Below are 7,322 nucleotides of genomic sequence, written 5' to 3' on the forward strand. Positions count from 1 at the left end.
ACCTGTCTAGTTGTGAAATAGTGTGTCTACCATAAAGAAAGCTTGTGAGAAAAAATCAGGACCCTAGTTAGGAATGTTTACAAGATGCACCATTCATGTGCTGTAGTCATGTAGTATTTGAGAAACTAAAGAAAAAATTTAAAACTAGCTTTCTTGGCAGAGTATGAAAAATCATTCAATATCCAACGGGCTTTTAAAAACCCAACAATGGGGATCCCTGGGTGGCGCAGCGGTTTAGCGCCTGCCTTTGGCCCAGGGCGTGATCCTGGAGACCCAGGATCGAATCCCACGTCCCGGTGCGTGGAGCCTGCTTCTCCCTCTGCCTGTGTCTCTGCCTCTCTCTCTCTCTCTCTATCATAAATAAATAAAAATTTAATAAATAAATAAATAAAAACCCAACAATGTTGGGAGCTACTTCCTTTTTTTACACTTAGAACATTAGAGTATGATAGTCCGCTCTCGTTCATGTTTAATATGGGTACCTTAGATGTCATTTGCCCTCACTAATAATAATAATCCAGTTTTGTCTTAATTATCTTGACATTCCAGGTTAAAGTGTGTTTCTAGCCTGGAGTATTTGGATAATTGGTTCAATATGCCACTGTATTTTGTGTGTACAGATGAAGTAATATAAAGAGAAGCCAAAGGAGATACTTGAGATAAAATTAATTCATGGGGGTTGGGGAAGATGGGTAAAGTCTTAACCTTAGCTTCATGGGAAACAGCCTGCTCTCCTTAGAGACAGGTATTAATATTAATTTATGATATAAATGGATATGAGGAGCTATGATGATACAACTCTCCATCAGATGTCCAGAACTATACTATCACATGGAGAACAAGTTGGGCAGCTAGTCAGTGGCAGTGGGCACCATCTGTTTAATAATTAAGGAAACAGAAGCAGAAATGTCTTTGCCAAAGACAAATGAGCCCCCTAGCATGCACACATACTTCTCTGGGTTTCCTTTTTAGATATATGATTCATATGCCAGAGCCTACCTGGAATACTTCAGAGTGAAAAACTTTGATTGGAAAATCATGCTAATATCCATTGGCATCAAAAATAGCCTATTAAATGAAAAATATGATGTGTATCAAAGTAAGAAAAACATAGGGGAATTTTATAATATTTCCATTTTTTCTGTCCCTTACCCACATGATACTCTCAGTTCTTGAGAAAAAAAAATAATCATAAAAACTGAATTTATAAGAGATGGAATGTTGACATTTTTTAAAAAATGTAACTGAAAAAAATAAGAATGACATGTGTTAATGCAGCAAAACAAAAATACTAGACCTATAATGTTAAACTGACATTCTTGAGGTGTTCAGTGGTATTACAGAGGCAATGTCCTGGCATCTGGGTTTCTCTACATTCTCAAAAAAAATAAATAAATAAAAATCAGAGGTTTATTTGTCCCACACAAAGGAAAGAACATAGATTCCATCACTCCCCTTACCCCCATTGCCATCCAGAACCACGAAGCAGATGAATGAAAATAACAATTATTCTTACTAGAAGAGAGATGCAGAAAGCTACAGCAGTATAGTAAACGAAGTGACAGACATTGTGTGGAATATATTAAATGAAGTAAGACCCAATACATAAAGCGGACATTGAATAATCATCTATAAATAAAACTGCCCGTTTTCTACAGATAACAGTCCTAATTCAAGAAAGGGACAACATAGCCAAAGGATAAGAAAAATGTAAAAAAAGAAAAAAAGAAAAGTGTGATACATGCAGGAAAGTAGAATCCAGATCTTTCCTACTGTATATCGATGTGTTTTCCTTCACATTAGTTCATCTCATTGATAACATTAGTAACTCAAATGTATATGAGACTCTTAAGTGAAAAGCATGCTGATACTTGGCACACACAAAAAACAATTTATCATTATTTGGGAGACTAAAAAAATATATATTTGTATCACTATATAATAATTCCACTTTCCAGAAAATGGAAAGAAAAATTCAAATATAACTTGGTAAACCCTCTACTTAGCCAAATCTAACAACGGTGTTTCCATTAGCACTTTGTGAAAAGGATCTCGAGTTTAAACCCATTGCATATCATTTGCCAAATACAGCTATGCTTAAGGGGATTCTGCTAAATTTTAAAAGTTTATGCACTATAGTAGGGGTTTACTCATTCCCAACTACCTACCTGAACTCTCTGCATATATATCAAATGGCTATCTAACATATAATAAACCCTAAACAAAATTCTTACCTTTCAACTCACTCCCTGCTCTTCCACCAAGCCCCACATACCCAGACTTTCTCCTCAGTAGTGTCCCACCACAGGAAAAAAACATAACCACCTACCTAGATGCTCAGGCCCCCAAAAGGGCACTGCCCTCAATTCCTTATTTACCTTCTTTACAGACAACCTATTATTAAGTTTTTTTTATTCTGTCTCTAAAATACATCTTGAATCCATCTGTTTTTCACCATCTTACTTAGAATTACAAACCAAAGACCCATCACTGTCCCTAGCCAGGACAATTGAAATCACTTTCTAACTGGTCTTGCTCTCATCCCCTTCATTTTCTTCCACACAGCAGCCTGAGTGAGAATTTTACAATCTAAGTCAAATGATATCACTCCTTGCTTAAAACCATCCACAGGCTTCCCACTGAACTTGCAGTTCTCATGGCCACCTACTACGACCTTCGTGATCTTTGCAAACCACTCTAACATGACCTCTCCTAATTCTCCTACTTCACTAGTGCAACACTATCCCTCAGAACATTCCTTCAAAGATGAGAATATACTCTGCACTCCCAAATATGGTAGCGACTAGTCATGTGAGGCTTTTGAGGACTTGAAACACAGTGCCACTGAGGAACTGAGTTTTTATATTTTATTTTAATTGATTTAAAATTTAATAGCCTCACATGGCTGTTAGCTTCTCATGGGGAGGGAATGCATCTCTTGCCCCTCAAGCCATCGTTCTGTCATTCTTATTATGTCAAATTGAAAATCCTGCTCAGGACCTTAATATCTACAGAACTTCACATAGCTGCCTCCTTCTGCTCCATCAGTTCTCATTTAAAATATTACCTTTGTAGAAAGGCTTTTTCCCCATCATCTTATCAAAAAGTCTTGAATCTCCATGTGCCCACACATGTTTTGTCCTTCCCTACCACACTACCCGGTTGCATTCTATTTATAGCACATATCACTATAGAAAATGGTCTTGCATATTTATTTGGTTTCTTGCTTATCGTACATCTCCCTTCGCTAGGGTATAAGTGCTCTGTGAACAAAGACCATGAACATCTTTAGCTTGTTGCTGTGTACCACCAATGACCAGACTCGTGCCCCGCACATGGCAGGAGCTCTGTGAATACTTGCTGAATAAATATTTGGTGAATGAACGAAGTCAACGAATAAATGATGAAAGAAAAAAGACAGAGATATCTTTATCATCTTATGAAGTCCTAAGTTAAACAATCTTCGTATGTTTATACAACTAATTGCGCAAGTGTACAGATCCTTCAAAATCTTGCGTTGAAGATTCTGCTGCCCAGAGTAGACTGATGGGCAAATCATGCAGCAACATTTTTTACAGAATGTTGCTTAAAGAAAAATTGGTATATAAATTGCTCATTTATAAGAGAAATAGGTAATACCTCAAAAACTTTTGTATTGATTCTCAGGTGAAATGTCCATAACCCACAGCCGTTTTCTGGTAGGAACAGGGTGGAAAACAGTTTAACCATATGCATATCTCACCATAGCAAGTCAGGTGAGAAGGAGGATTAGGAGATGTCTAAATAAAAATCACTGATTCTCACATCATGATCTGTGACATAGTCTCCAACTATTCCAATTAACAACACTATTCTAGGAGTTAATTTAAATTTAAAAAATTAAATATTTTGCCAAAATAGACCTTACCAATACTTAATATTCCATATCTAGTCAGGAGGGGGAAAAAAAACATAGAAAGCTTATATTTTTTAATGCAACATCCCCCTCCTTCTGTAGAGTGCTGCCCCTGTTTAATTTCCAAAGAATTTAAGTAACAGAGTTGGAAATACAATTGTGAACTTTGAAACATTATAGGAGGGGCGTCTGAGTGGCTCAGATGGTTGAGCATCTGCCTTAGGTCATGATCCCATGGTCCTGGGATGGAACCCTATGTCAGGCTCCCTCGTCAGTGGGGAGCCTGCTTCTCTCTCCCCTTCTGCCCCTCTTTGCTTGTGCGCTCTCTCCCTCTCTCAAATATATAAATAAAATCTTTTTAAAAAAAAAAGAAACTTTATAGGAGAAAAGCAAGGTGTGAAACCTGGTTGCTCCCCACAAAACTTACTGACAAAGCATCGGATTGTCTATAGTACAACTCACCAGGACAGTTCACTTTACCTTCCATGCCCTCTATATCCACACTGTCTGAAAGAGTTGGCCTTTCCTACAATACATTTTGGGTGTTGTTAGCTGCTGGCTCTACCTTTTCTAAACAAACTGTCAAGGAAATCAGAGTGCATTAGGTACAGGGCTTCCCAATCTTGTTCACTTTGTGGTACATGCAGAAAATGATATTTATTGTCACAATGGATTTAAGGGACAGAGCCTTTTGCAGACAAAGGCTTCAGGCATGGGGCCGAAGAGATCATAATCTCAGGCACAGCTCTAACCGGTGGCACTTTATCTGGGAATTTTTGAAACAGCAAGTACTTGATTCACTAATAAAATATAATGCCTTTTTCTGAAGGCTGTTATAATAAAAACTGGATGAATCCCAAGGTTTCAGTAGCTTGCTATCATAGTAATCTTTCTTAGCCCTTACTTCGGTCACTTCTCCATAAATTCCCTCAGTTGGTATCCAGTTACAAATACATGATTTTTTACCTAGTTTTGAAATTTGGAAATGAGACACGTTAGGCATGATTTGTAAAATAGACATGATTATGGACAGGCCTAGAATCTAGATCTTTCCTACCATACATTGATGTATTCTCCATCACATCAGTTCTTCTCATTGATATCATTAGTAACTCATTTGTAACATCAGTAGTTTCAGTAATTCCTCTAGACCTGTAACTCTTCAAAAAGTAAATTCTTAGGTAATGATACAAATCTCTATTTTGTTAGTCACCCAAATAACGATAAACTGTTTTGTGTGTGTGAAATCAGCTGGCTTTTCACTTAAGAGTCAAGTATACATAAACATCTAAAGGTGATGTTCTGTATAGAAGTGAAGACTAATAGCTTTCCTTTCTAGAATTCTTGACACCCTCCATGTCTCAACCTCCGGGGACAAGGCTATTAAAGGAGGAAGGAAATCACGGGCCATGAGAGCAGAGTACATAGTACCTGATTCAAACAGAACAGCTGGGAATGCATTTATTGTACATCTATTTTTATACAAACAGCAAAATACTATAAAAAAAGTAGGAGTAGTAAGAACTTTAAAATTGCTTATATTACTATTTTTAAAAGTTTAAAAAAAAAAAACAAATTGTTCCACTTCTCTGCTTTAGCACCATCAGCATGACAGGCTTAATTGAATCTTTCTGTGATGATTCAAAATCTTGTAGTATCTCAGACCCATTCATTATGAATAGTAATTTTCAATTGCGTCTGTAGAAGTAAGAGGTAGAAGAAGGATGGGGGTTGGACTGACAATGAACTAGTTTCCGTTCAGTAATAATTGCTTTAAAAATAACCCTAATCTCAAAATATATGCAGTATGTTGGCAAAAGCCTGGAAGGAATAAAGAATTACTCCTGTGCCTTATTCTTTAAGACCATTCACTTTAATTTCAAAACAAAACAAAAATTCTCTTCCACGAGACTCTGGATAGAGCCATCAGTTAAAGAATAAGACAATTAAAGAAACAAAATATTTTATTGTTGGGGCAAAGGTGGGCAGAGAGCATGTAATAGGGGAAGAGTTGCAGGGATTTTCAGTAACATCATCTTCATGAATGAATTACAATCCATATTTACTAAAGTTCGCAATAATGGTCCTATTAAAGGAACACATCAAGTACTTTTAAAAAGAGGAACAAATTTTACCAAAAATTAGAAGGAACACATAATAGCATGAAAAAAAGACTACTTTGGGGGAAGAAGTGGAAGAAAGAAAATATGGTGCCCACCAAATAAATTACTGGTAAATTGTCTAAGACTGAGCTCTTACTGACCTCCTGAGAAAATACCTCCATTATATCACTGCTACTGATGTACAGACCATTTCAAAGTCTTAAAATTTAAAGATCATTCGTGTTTTCAATTAGAGCGTATTTGTAGAGAAAAATTGATGGTTACTTAATAGAAAAAAATAAGTATAGCCTATTTCGATATTCTGACAGCACTGAATTTTAAAGTTAGTTTTTACTTTACCCTTAGAGTTATAATGGCACCCATACTATTTTTGTGTATATCATAGCAAGATGCCAGGAAAAAATTGTGGGTAGCCCAGAAACATCTTTGGTTTATAAATTTAATCCTCTTTTATATGAAACCTACTAGTGTTTCTAAAGGTTAATAAAGTGTTTTGAACTTCCTTATCATTTTGGAGGAAATTATAATCAGCCAAATGTCTATACATATTATGTCTCAATAAAACTGGGGTGGGGAGGTAGGGGGGAGCCTCCTCTTACATTGAAGTAAAACCTGTCTCTTCTCAAATATTTTTCCCAGTTCTGCTTTTGGGAAAATACAAAATAAGACTTTGTTGGTTTCCATACATAGCAGCATTCAAAATATTTGAAACCTTTATGAAGCTTTATTTTCCTCATGAGATAAATTCCCAGTTTGTAGAACAATTTATTGGGCAATGTGGATTTTGGCCCTTGGGTGATCTTTGTAGCCTTTCTTTCTACTTATCAGCAGAATTCTGGAATGCTCTAAGTCTGATACTGCCGAAGAAGAAGAGAATAAAACCATTGTATTCCTTCTCATGATCATAAATACATGTTTATATTAATGTAACTTAAAAATATGTCAACTGTGTTTTCCAGCTATATTCATGTTGTTGTTGCTCATAATTCATTTAAACTACCAGAATTTTGAAAGTAGATTGAAGCAAGAAATACCCTCTCTCATTTTATGTTTTCTCTAATTGTGTACTTTACTCAAAAACAAGTGTCCCCTAGGTAAAGCACAATTCCCAGCAAGGTGTGTTTAGAGCTTAAAAACATATTTTTCAGAATCCAGCTCAATAATTAAAAGCATCAAACTGCTGATACACGCAAAAACTTAGATAAATCTCCAGGAACTTGTCCTGAGCCAAAAAAGCTAACCCTTAAATGTTGCATATTGTCTGATACCACTTATATAACATTCTTGAAATTTAAAAAAAGTAT

Source organism: Canis aureus, chromosome 25 (genome assembly GCF_053574225.1).
Source record: "Canis aureus isolate CA01 chromosome 25, VMU_Caureus_v.1.0, whole genome shotgun sequence".
In the NCBI taxonomy this organism is placed as follows: domain Eukaryota; kingdom Metazoa; phylum Chordata; class Mammalia; order Carnivora; family Canidae; genus Canis; species Canis aureus.